Source organism: Ictalurus furcatus, chromosome 9 (genome assembly GCF_023375685.1).
Source record: "Ictalurus furcatus strain D&B chromosome 9, Billie_1.0, whole genome shotgun sequence".
NCBI classification, from domain to species: Eukaryota; Metazoa; Chordata; class Actinopteri; order Siluriformes; family Ictaluridae; genus Ictalurus; species Ictalurus furcatus.
In genome coordinates, this window is record NC_071263.1 from 27,689,471 (window position 1) to 27,703,363 (window position 13,893).

At 38.0% G+C, this 13,893-nt stretch overlaps 1 protein-coding gene across 1 annotated transcript in view; it reads right to left on the reverse strand.

Annotated features, from left to right (window-relative positions):
* chrm3a (cholinergic receptor, muscarinic 3a) overlaps positions 1–13,893 on the reverse strand; it is a 111,647-nt gene that overhangs the window by 27,346 nt on the left and 70,408 nt on the right. The gene's annotated exons all lie outside the window — the stretch shown is intronic.

Sequence of the window (13,893 nt, forward strand, 5' to 3'; positions counted from 1 at the left end):
TTCCCTAATCCTAAACCATAATATTCTGTTCCCTAATCCTAAACCTCAATATTCTCTTCCCTAATCCTAAACCACAATATTCTCTTCCCTAATCCTAAATCTCAATATTCTCTTCCCTAATCCTAAATCTCAATATTCTCTTCCCTAATCCTAAACCACAATATTCTCTTCCCTAATCCTAAACCATAATATTCTGTTCCCTAATCCTAAACCTCGATATTCTCTTCCCTAATCCTAAACCCCGATATTCTCTTCCCTAATCGTAAACCTCAATATTCTCTTCCCTAATCCTAAATCTCAATATTTTCTTCCCTAATCCTAAATCTCAATATTCTCTTTCCTAATCCTAAACCTAAATATTCTCTTTCCTAATCCTAAACCTCAATATTCTCTTCCCTAATCCTAAATCTCGATATTGTCTTCCCTAATCCTAAACCCCGATATTCTCTTCCCTAATCCTAAATCTCAATATTCTCTTCCCTAATCCTAAACCTCAATATTCTCTTTCCTAATCCTAAACCTCGATATTCTCTTTCCTAATCCTAAACCTCGATATTCTCTTTCCTAATCCTAAACCTCGATATTCTCTTTCCTAATCCTAAACCTCGATATTCTCTTCCCTAATCCTGAATATCGATATTGTCTTCCCTAATCCTAAACCTCGAAATTCTCTTCCCTGATCCTAAACCTCAATATTCTCTTTCCTAATCCTAAACCTCGAAATTCTCTTCCCTGATCCTAAACCTCAATATTCTCTTCCCTAAATCTAAACCTCAATATTCTCTTCCCTAAATCTAAACCTCAATATTCTCTTCCCTAAATCTGAACCTCGATATTCTCTTTCCTAATCCTAAACCTCGATATTCTCTTTCCTAATCCTAAACCACAATATTGTCTTCCCTAATCCTAAACCTCAATATTCTCTTCCCTTATCCTAAACGTATATATTCTTTTCTCTAATTCGAAACCTCAAATGACCAACCAGATTAGTGTGAAGCTGCTCTGTTACCTGGCACAGATCTATGTCCCCACACACAGCGAGGCATTCTTAGGGCTCACAAAAAGGCACGGACAGGTGCAGCTCGTTTAGGCTGATTACCTGCACGAGAGCGTCGTTATATAAAAGCCCGTGCAGGTGGCACCGCAGTAATAAGCTTACACTGCAATCATTATGTATCTACCCTTCCCGTCCTCATAGCTGGTCTGAGAATTTAGTGATTAGAACAGCGTATCACTGGGACGCCTTAAGCTGCCTTCAGCACCCTGAACCCACTGAGCCATGGATGAAGCAGTAATCAGGGAACATATTCACACATTAACAGGAAACGTTACTCAGAGCATTTCTACCAAAGCACTAACGCGTATGTTTATTCCATCTACTTTTAGTTAGAAAACACCTTATTCACAAAAATGGAGATCAAATCCAGTGGGCGTGTCACTCTGTATAATCACCTGACATGTCTGTCACTGACATGCTCCATGCATCTACAGTCTGAAAGAAATCAGCCCCAGAATCGCCCTGTAATACCATTCTGTGTGTTATTTATGACCACCGGTGGTGCTGTTGCGCTTCGAAAATCCAAAATAATCCACTTTAAGACATTTATTATGCGCAAATAATCTGATCTGGATGCCAAAAAAAACAAACCCTTGTATTGATGCTTCTTTTATTGGAGGCAATTAGTCCTACTAGGATTATTTATACCCGCAACAATTCGTCGTTTTCAGCAGAGCAGCGACGAAAAGCTTTTTAAATAATTACAGTAACTTGCTGTAAATCATACATAATTCTCTTCTTTGTTCTCTAACAGGCTGTTTCGGCGACTCATTACTAACCCTGCGACTGAAATGGCACGATACGCATTACTCTCCACGCATTACTCTCTGACGAATCCATTTATTCGCGGACCACGGGCTGAAAAACCTGCATGTTTTTGGTTGTTATGAACATCAGTGATTGGTTGTTATGAACAACAGTGATTGGTTGTTATGAACATTAGTGATCAGTGATTGGTTGTTATGAACAACAGTGATCAGTGATTGGTTGTTATGAACATCAGTGATTGGTTGTTATGAACATCTGTGATTGGTTGCTATGAACATTAGTGATCAGTGATTGGTTGTTATGAACATTAGTGATCAGTGATTGGTTGTTATGAACATCAGTGATCAGTGATTGGTTGTTATGAACATCAGTGATCAGTGATTGGTTGTTATGAACATCATTGATCAGTGATTGGTTGTTATGAACATCAGTGATCAGTTGTTATGAACAACAGTGATCAGTGATTGGTTGTTATGAGCATCAGTGATCAGTTGTTATGAACATTAGTGATCAGTGATTGGTTTTAGGCTTAATTTTTTTTTAGTTAGCATAAATAAAAAGTGACAAACTTATTATCTAAGCACATGTATTAATACAGACTAATAAAAAAGAGCGAGTACTTGAATTCCAAAGGACAAGTCTTGGGTTAATCTACTGGCAATGAGCTGTGATGTTTAGTGATGGCTCCTCACGACGGCTACAAAATAATTCTACTACCTATCTGTAAATCTGCGTTTTAATTCGAGTCTTATGGCACTTTCTGTCTGGTTGAGTAAAATACTCTTTACTTTTGGTCACCCAAGCACAGGCAGCATGGAACCGTGCTCGATATATCATTAGATAATTATACAATTATTCAAAAATTTCATTATAATTAAATTCTTTATAATAAAATGTAGATTCTTTCGTTTATTTTGTCGGCCAGTCCAAATCTCCTGAACGCATCACGTTTCCGTCCAGCTGTCACGTATCAGAGAAGGAACTCTGAGCTACAGTTCCCAGCAGCCACTGCACCTCACTACATCACAGTCACATGACCACCTAAATAAACATATAGACACAAAACAGAACGTAAATAAGTCGTCAACGTATTCAACTTGAATAAGATTCAACTTATTATCTGCACTTGCATCCGTACTAGCAACAATCTCATTTGTATTTCACATGCTCCTTCTAAAGTTTTGGGCTTTGGGCTATAGATCAAATGGTTGTGATTTCAAATCCCAGCACTGCCAAGCCACCACGGTTGGGTAAGCGTTGAGCAAGACCTTTTAATGTCTAACTGCTCAGTTGTAAGTCACTTTGGATGAAAGCGTGGAGTAAATGAGCTTAGCCCTGCTGGCATTTTTATACCAGTCAAGACTGGTGGTGTTTCAGTGAAAATCCAAATGTCATTTAATACAATAAACTGTTATAAACCTCAATCAGTATGAACCCATAGAGATCAGATTTAGATGGAAAAAAAAATGTCCTTGATTAAAAATCACAGCTTGTTAAAAATGACCTATAACTAGTGTAACACATGTATGATCATCAATCGTGCTGATATTATTTCCAATGTACTCCAATTACAGTTTTAAGTCTGAAACGTCGAGTGACGTCGAGTTAGACTGTTCTCATACTGTTCTTTTTTTTTTATTCTACAGTTCTAGCGTCGTATGCTAATGTGTTTTCATTCAGACCCACATGGGCTTCAAAAACTCAGACAAAACCACTAGAACAGATAAAAAAAAAAAACCAACAACCATGAGATGGGACAAAAAGCCTTTGTGTAATGTCACAGCTGTGTGCTGTATTAAAGAACATGAGCTATAAAGAGAAGTTTAATAGTATTCTAACGTGGGCAGTTTAATAACACTCATTCACCCTTTATTTGAAAAGACGGGACATTAGCGCGGCCTACGCAAGAAGCCACGTTGAAAGAGAGAATGGTGTTCGGTATAATGGCAGGTGCTGATAGGTCACCATCACGATTACAAGGGAGGACGACCCTGGACACACCATTATGCAAAACATTTCACAGCCGAGAGATATTGGCATTTTTGTTCACAGCAAGCGTCCAGAGTAAAAGGCTATGATTTTCCGTTTTAACGTGGTGATGTAATGTCAATACGGGTCTAACAGCGGATTAGGTGAAGTGATGCACTCTCATTGGTCGATAACAGCATCACTTCGATAATGGTGGGGGAAGAAAAACTGTGGTTTTTTTTCCACTGACATTTCATGATTGTCCTTGAACAAATTCAACATTAAATACACTGGTAATAAATAACGCACAAGTGCTAACCGAACAATACTACACTAGTACTAAATAAGTAATACTAGTACGTAAGCAATAGCGCACTAGTAATAAACAAGTAATAGCGCACTAGTAATAATTAAGCAATAGAACACTAGTAATAAATAAATAATAACAGTAGTAATAAATAAGCAATAGTACACTCTTAATAAAAAACTATACACTATTAGTAAATACATAATAGTACACTGGTAATAAATAAGTAATAGTCGATTAGCAATAAATAAATAATACTAATAAAGAAGCAATCGCACACTAGTAATAAATAAATAGTGATTAAATAAATAATAGCACACTAGTAATAAATAAATAATAGCACACTAGTAATAAATAATTGCACACTAGTAATAAATAAATAATACTAATAAAGAAGCAATAGCACACTAGTAATAAATAAATAATAGCACACTAGTAATAAATAAGCAATAGTACATTAGTAATAAATAAATAATAGCGATAAATAAGTAATAGCACACTAGAAATAAATAAAAGTGATAAATAAGTAATAGCACACTAGTAATAAATAAATAGTAGCACACTAGTAATAAATACGCAATAGTACATTAGTAATAAATAAATAATAGCGATAAATAAGTAATAGCACACTAGAAATAAATAAATAATAGCGATAAGTAATAGCACACTAGTAATAAATACATAATAGCGATAAATAAGTAATAGCACACTAGAAATAAATAAAAGTGATAAATAAGTAATAGCACACTAGTAATAAATAAATAGTAGCACACTAGTAATAAATACGCAATAGTACATTAGTAATAAATAAATAATAGCGATAAATAAGTAATAGCACACTAGAAATAAATAAATAATAGCGATAAGTAATAGCACACTAGTAATAAATACATAATAGCGATAAATAAGTAATAGCACACTAGTAATAAATAAATAATAGCGATAAATAAGTAATAGCACACTAGAAATAAATAAATAATAGCGATAAGTAATAGCACACTAGTAATAAATACATAATAGCGATAAATAAGTAATAGCACACTAGTAATAAATAAATAATAGCGATAAATAAGTAATAGCACACTAGTAATAAATACATAATAGCGATAAATAAGTAATAGCACACTAGTAATAAATAAATAATAGCACACTAGTAATAAATAAGCAATAGTACATTAGTAATAAATAAATAATAGCGATAAATAAGTAATAGCACACTAGAAATAAATAAATAATAGCGATAAATAAGTAATAGCACACTAGTAATAAATACATAATAGCGATAAATAAGTAATAGCACACGAGTAATAAATAAATAATAGCACACTAGTAATAAATAAGCAATAGTACATTAGTAATAAATAAATAACAGCGATAAATAAGTAATAGCACACTAGTAATAAATAAATAATAGCACACTAGTAATAAATAAGCAATAGTACATTAGTAATAAATAATATTTGTAATGTTTGACAAATCGCTGTAGTATAAGAGGAATGAAACACCTCAGGGTGTTACATATACACGTTATTTATATCACGAGCGCGTACGTGCGTGCTCAGACGCTGAAATCGCTATTGAGGTTTTTTGTAATTTGAAATAGAACAGCTACACATGGAAATATCCGGACAGGCTGGGGTATGCGAAGAAAACAATTTCACTGTGCTCTACTGTATATGTGACCAATAAAAGACTCGTTAAGTTAAAACTCGTTCAATAAAAAACAAAAGACTCGTTATCTCATTATCATTAAAGGTTATCTTGATGCCGTCATTTGCTCCCAGAAATCTTTCCTGACATCCAAAACTGATTTGTAATATGCTTTGGGATCATTGTTTATCTCAATGATTCCAGCCTACGATTTCTCTGAAGCACGATCCGGATAGCAACGGTAACCAAGCGCCGGCGGAGCTCGAGAAGGAGCGATTTGCAATGATAACACCTCAAACTGTGTTTTTCACCCAAATAAAATGGGCGTTTTTCAATTTCGCTCGAGTCCTCAGAGAGTTGATATCTCAGAGAAACACACTCGAGGTTATCTCCAGCTGTTGTGCTGAAAGGAATTGGAAGCGGGAGAGCGTTCCGACTGAGCGAGCCGATCGGTTTTACCTGAGACTCGAGTTCGGATGCGACGGATCGATATCTCCGTCCATGAAAAATAAAACCTGGGAGAGAGGGCGTGTGAAATGTCTTTCAAGATGGAATGGAGTAAAAGCACAAAGGTGTATAATTTTTCCCACCATTTTTATTTATTTATTTATTTATTTATTTTTTAATCGACTTATGTCTATTGACGTCCTAAAAACTCGATCTATCCTTCCCATCAGGAAATGAGTTTTACTTAATGTGTATTTACTCTACACACATAAGACCACTGAGAGCACACGCGTCCAATTTCACAACCAGCTGCCGCTTTATATGATAATTAATCTAGAAATAAAAATTAATAATCATGACAAGCCTGAACATGAGTGCTACCTAAGGAGTAACACCCTCCGTGTCATGCTGTTACAGGGAAATAATCAATGACATGATGGTGCGATGAAGCAGCGTTACGGTTGCCATGGTGACGTTTGATTATTCATACACCACACCACAGTAATTTTCCAAGGATTACATTTTTTCTTTATTAAAGAATACCATTTTTTTTTTATCCATTTATAGTTATGTCTGTGACACAGGTTAGTTCCTTTTACTTCTTGTTAGAGCAGCGAGAAACATCGTTCCCTCACCAGCATCTCGTTTTTCTCTCTCTCTCAGTTTAAAAAAACGCAGCTTGTCCTGTTACCACAGATTCGCTAAACACGAAGGGCCGACACTGGAGACTCCTTCCACAAGAGTTATTAATTAAAAATAAACGTTTCCTTACATAAAAATGCACAATATCGATGAACAGACACGTTCTTTTAAGCTGTTCTTTGTGGAATATTCTCCATACAAGTGCGTGTCTAAGTTGTTCCTATGGAAACGATAGCGTATTAATACGTACGAGCGCATTCATATAAACCTGTGACTTGCAGCTGGAACTAGTGCCAGAGCTGATGTTATCGAAAATTCATCCAATCGAACTGAAGAATTCAACAGCGCTGTGATGTCACATGACGTGCTGTCAGGGGTTTCGGTTGTTCAGTATGGATTAGATGTATTAAAGCGCACCTATTATGGATTTGAAACGTGACTAATTTTGTTTTAAAGCTCTCATACGATAGATTTACACGCATGCGAGGTCAAAAAACACTTTAACGTGCTCGTAAATTGAACTGCAGCATTACATTTTTTCCCTCAGTGTCACAAACGACTCGTTAAATGATTCGTTCTAAACGATTCATTCTAAACTCCTCCTTTCAGAGAGCATACTCTGCTCTGATTGGTCAGACGTCCCAGTCTGTCGTGATCGGTCTACCGCTGTCAGCGAGCAGCCGATGACGACCAGAGGCGGGGCTTTTTGTTACAAACCTACGTGGGTTAGTACAGGAAGTAAAGTCTGGAATCACTAACGAGTCGATTCAGCTGTTCAGAATCGGTTCCTTCTTTCGGGAGTCAGTAACTCCGTTTGTCGTGCGCTTTGATTTTTGAAACTTTGCAGACGTTTTTACATTCACAAACAGCTCTATAACACACTACATGAAAGGGAATATTTGAAAAACCATAATAGGTGCGCTTTAAATCTTTCTGAACCTTCAGACATCCTGAAGTAGTTTGAGCATCTGGATTTAAACCTGAATTAGATGTATACTGTAGGAATTTAACTCTGTTTATGGAGGATCATGCACAGTACCAAACACCTCCTCCACGCCACACTGGAAAAACAGCAGAGCTTCTTCTCCAATAGATTACAGCAACTTCGCTGTAACAAGGAAAGATACAAGAAGTCATTCTTGCTCGCTGCTATCCGTCTCTACAACGAGTCAACAACGAGGCTCGGGAGCTACAGTATGTGGACATTGAAGACGATGGACAAGGCTTCTACGAAGAGACTTCTGGACAGCGTGATCACTTGTGAACATAAGACAGATTCAAATTATACCTCGACAGGCAACCTCGGTGTATCGCAAAATCACTTTGTTCTCTTGATCTGTCGCTCCATCTCAGATAAGGGCTCCTATATATTAATGAACTAGCTACTGACTCTAACCTGGACGTGCTATTTCTCACTGAGACTTGCAGACACCTAATGATTCCATGCCTCTTAACCTGCCTTGGTGGTTAAGGCTCTGGGTTACTAATCGGAAGGTCGTGGGTTCAAGCCCCAGCACTGACAAGCTTCCACTGTTGGTCCCTTGAGCAAGGCCCTTAACCCTCTCTGCTCCAGGGGGCGCTGTATCATGGCTCTGACCCCAACTTCCTAACATCCTGGGGTATGCGAAGAAAAGAATTTCACTGTGCCGTGATGTATATGTGACCAGTAATGACTCGTTATCATTATTTAGTGAGGTACACAGAACGCACCGACAAAGTATCAATCGTTGATAGTCAAGACAAGGAAAACCAGACGCTAGCGTGCGCTCGTTACCTGACGTCAGTCACATTTCAAGTACTACGTCCAGGTCAAGTGGACGTATAAATGACGAGCGGGACACGAACTCGCAATTGTGAGAAAAAAAAAAAATCAGAATTGCGAGATCTAAAGTCGCGGTTAATTTTTTACATTTTTTTTTACTCCGTAGCGGAAACGGGCTTCCATAGTGAACTTGTCCGGGTCCAAAAATGCATTTCTTTTTCAAATCCAGATCCAAGCGTTGCCATTTGTTACGTAATCGTCACCTGATACGTTTTCTTTGACATCCGAGGCCCAATTTTTTGCTGTAACTATTCACTATTCGCTACATTATAGTGAGTTTGTGAAATCCCTGTACAGAAAGTCCTGCTTGTTTTTTGGGGGGATTTTTTTTTTCCCCTCGAGAAGTCTCAGCTCTGCTAGGAGCACGATAATGTAAGCAGCTTTGATGGATGATGGAGGGTTGCAGCTGAATAGACATTAAAAACAGAATTCCCGCATTCACTTTACGACTGGCAAGACGCAGGCATTTGAATAACAACGGCGCGTTCAATAGAAAATGTATAAAGTCTCGCCTCAGTCTCTGTCATTAGACTCGGAGCTAATCCTCTGGCAGCTGTAGCGCCGTGTCGGCGTCTCCTCACTGACGCTTCAGCTTGAATTCCAAAACTATTACAAACAAATTCTGCCCCCACCATTTTATTTTCAAACTATATACTGTATATGTGTACTCTATTGTACATTGTATACCATCTGATACTGACTGAATTACCATGCTTCTCTGTGTGTTATTAAGCGATCTACCGCAACTGTTCAGTTCTCCATTCTGATTGGTCAGAAGGTATTTCCTAAATCAGCAGCTCTGACAGAAGTGCAGCCTTTATTAATGTGCTCATTCTAATAAGGTATCGTTTCTGTAGTAACGCCTTACACAGATTACACAGAAAAAAAAACAAAACGTTATATGTAATTGTTTATAGAAAAAAATAAACATTTTATGGAAGGAGTCTCCAGTGTCAGCACTTTGTAACAAAAGCCTAATGGTTTTGTATTTGTTTCTATAGTATCAGCTCACTCACAGCGACTTGTATTTCCGACGCTTGACATGATAAACATATTTAAATGCATACTCTTTTAATGTGACGTCATGACGACGCGCGTTCAGTCAAAGCGCTCTTCGATTCAGGTGCGTCGAATATGTGTACAGCTAAAAGGTCTCGTCTACCAACAAACATCACTGCGAAACAGAGCCGGCCCAGGGCATAAGCGAACTAAGCGACTGCTTAGGGCTACCGTGGCCACCAGGGGGCCCCCGAGAGCACATGACATGACAGCTTGATGTATTTATTTTTTTTCAAGACATTATATCAAATGCAATATGTCAAACTCAAGTGTTTCTCTTGAGTAATGAAAATGCTGTACTTATTCAAACAACCAGTTCTTTATTTACCCTTAAGACCAGTGTTTGCGAGCTGTCTACGGTCTTCATTCAAAATGGAGGAGGGGTGGAGCTATGAGGTTTACTGACAGTTTGAGGATCTAATACAGTTACGAGTCACAAGCTCTTTTAATAATTCTCATTGGTTAAACAATTCTAAAACCCAGAGACAGACATAAAGGGTGGCCAATTACATTGATTTATGAAATATATATATAAAAAATATGGAGACGAGGTTTCCGCCCCAGCAAAACAGCCACAAAACGTGTCACAAAAAAGGACATATCCGTCTGGTGCAGAGAACTTAAAAGTGTACTTAAAAGTCTTAGTAGAATTCATTTATCCGTTTCTTTATTTTTAAGTAGCTAGGCTATGTTGCGAGCTAACGTTAGCTAGCCGGCTAGTTAGTTCACGTAGTCTAGGTAGCATACCTTCTTGTTTTAGGAAGGTTCACGTCTGATTAAACGTCCGTAAATAGCCTTGACATCTTAATATATTGTAAAGCAACATATTACATAGCTAGTTTGAGATGAACGTGTTTGTCTTCTGTGTAAAAAAAAAAAAAAAAAAACTTGTTCGTGGGTATTTATTTTTTATAATAAAAATAAGCTTCTGTTCCATAAACTTGCTACTGATAACAGCTTAACATTATTTGCATTAGCCTACCATTTTGGGGTCTTTGCTATTATATTCCAATATCATTATACCTCAGTTAGTTAGTTATAGATTAAGAGTTGTTGCTTTAGGTGTACATACATATGCACATTTGCACGTTGCTCTTTTTTTTTTTTAGTATAGTCTGCTGGTTTATTTTGCTACTTTTCCCTACACCACATTAAGTATGCCAGTAAGTAATGTAATATTAAATATCTGAATATTAAAGAATATTAAAGGGTTTAAAATTAATTTAATATTAAATGAACACCTGGCCATTCCTGTGGGTTTGCTACCGTTGATGTAAGCAACATAGCTACAAATAATAAAATTGATAATAGGTGTGTTCGATTTACAGTGCGAATAACCACGGACAATAGTCAATCGTATTGGTGGCACCGAGGGGCCCCGTAAAGGCGTGGGCCGGCCCTGCTGCGAAAGACCTTGCGGAAACAATATCGTACGATTTCATTTTCAAAAAAGAGCAAAAAAAAAAACGTTTAAAAAAAAAAGCAAGCATTTTTGGCCGCAACGATCACAAATAAACTCTGCAGTGAAAGGCGTTTCTTAAGAGAGGCAGGCAGATAAAGCCAAATAACTCGTAGAGCGATATCAAGGACACGAAACAGGCACGAGACGAGAGTCGCAAAAAAAACGAGAACGAAAACCGGATCAAAAACCGTGAAACCACACGGGACACGGATCGAAAGCTTGGTACGGCTCAGGCGGCAAACGCTGAAGCGCAATACTTCGCGACGAAAGCCTGAAACACGACGGAATAAATAGACAAACTCATCAAAGGGGATAACACAGAACAGCCGAGACACATCAGGGAACAACCGATAACGCTACAGGCACGGAAACAGGACAGAAACACACGTGCCACAAGCAACGTGCCGCACTTCAGGCAGTTCACGTGAGGGGAATCTCCTGACACGGCTGTTACTATGGAAATAAAAACGTATTCACACGAGCGCATTAACATAAACCTGTGATTTGGAGCTGCACTACTGTCAGAGCTGCTGTTATAGGAAATGAATCGACACCTTCTGACCAATCAGAGCGGAGAATTCAGCGGCACTGTCGTATAAACATAGTGTACCGTAAAGGATAACAGTGTAATGTTGGACAAATCGCTGTAGTATAAGAGGAACGAAACACCTCAGGATGTTACATATACACGTTATTTATATCACGAGCGTGTACGCGTGCTCAGACGCTGAAATCGCTATCGAGGTTTTTTGTTATTTGAAGTAGAACAGCTACACATGGAAATATCCGGATGCGGAGAGCAGCGCTGTGTCCGTGTACAGGTTCGATGCGGCTCACAGGAGCATGAGGTTTTTATTCTCATGCATAGTACTGAGCAGTAAAAGAGAACGATTAAACTCTAAGCAATCACATGTTGGCACAGCCACTGCAGTGTGTGTGTGTGTGTGTGTGTGTGTGTGTGTGTGTGTGTAGACAGCGAGTAAAGCAGGTGATGGATTTAACATCTGCTTTCTCTATCTCGCTTTTCCCTCCATATGGCACTTCAAAGCAGCGCGGTGTTCGCCCCTAATGAGATATTAATAGAGTGTGTAAGGCCGCATCCCCGATGCTGGGTTTTCTTTTCTTTTCTTTTCTTTCTTTTTTTTTTCCCCCGAGCGTTCTCTGCCTTGGAGAAACACATACGGGTCACGGACACTTCAAACCCACGCCACGGATATTCCAGAAGCTAAACTGAGATGATTGAGAGACATTACTTGAACCAATAAATCTCTTTTTGTATTTGTGTATACATGATATGATTCAGTGTGTGTGTGTGTGTGTGTGTGTGTGTGTCCTGGGAAATTTTTTATCTCAACTCTGCAAGTACAAGTTGAGTGTTAAGCACGATTTCTTTTTTAAATCCAAGCTTGAGAGAATGTCCCGCAGTGCCATCGACAAAAAAACAAACGAAAACAAAACGCCTACCATCCAAGACGGTATAGGGAGGGGCGTGTGCTGTTTCCAAAGCTACACACACACACACACACACACACACACACACACACACACACACACACACACACACGCACACACATTTTCTTAGCTTCGAAAAACAAGTCATACTGAACGTCAGTGTGTGACGTGTTGCCACAGCCATAAACACTGCACTGACTGGAGGGTGAAATTTTATGGCACTTTCAAGTGTTTATCAGGGGAGAAAAAAGTGGCCGATTAAACATTTATCCTCCAAGCACACACACACACACACACACACACTCACAAACACACACACACACACAGAGTCCAGATTTTGACAGGAGGGAATGTTTTCTTCATAATCTCTCCCTGTTGAACAATATCTTTAAAACTCTACCAGAATACAAAATAATGCAATATCACCGGGGGGTGGGGGCGGGGGGTGGGGGGTAAAGAGTTTGCATTTATAAAGTGCTCTACATTAGCAGTGGACCGATACTGGATTTTACCGCTACCGATAAATAAGTTGAGCGGTACCTGCCGAACTTAACCCTAACCCTAACCCTAACCCTGAATGAAAACATACTGTAACACACAAAGTAAAATATTGCTGAACTTTATTAGAAAAATAAACAGAACTGACTGTAAATTAAATATATATATATATATATATATATATATATATATATATATATATATTAAATATTAATAAGTATTAACTTAAATAAAATATATACATATACCAAAAACTAACACTCCAAATAACAAATAAAAAGAGACAAATAAAAATCCAAAATGAATCAAAAAACACTTCAAATAACACAATGAAATTAGTCAGCGATAGTCTTTATTTCACCTCTAGAGGCCGCTCTCGTGCTGTATAATGACAACGGACCCTTCTGAGCCGCTCCCGCAACGGGCGCAACCTGGACAAACTGTCACTGTGGATTCTTGCTGATCACCGATAGTTCCAGCGATTTCCCGATGGCTTCTAACAAGTGAGAGGTATTCCATATGAACAATGCCATGAGAAACGATAAAACCAGTAGCTCCGCCCCTTTTACTCAATATAACCATTAATACCCAATAGAAGGTTGTTACGATACCGGAATGTTGATTTCGATACCGATACCAACTTCAGTTATCACAGTGTTTAATACTGATATGATATTAAGTGCGAAACATAATTTTTACAAGTTAGCAAATCTGTTTTTCTGTAGCTATGAGCTGGAAATATGTTCGATATGTTCTGGACA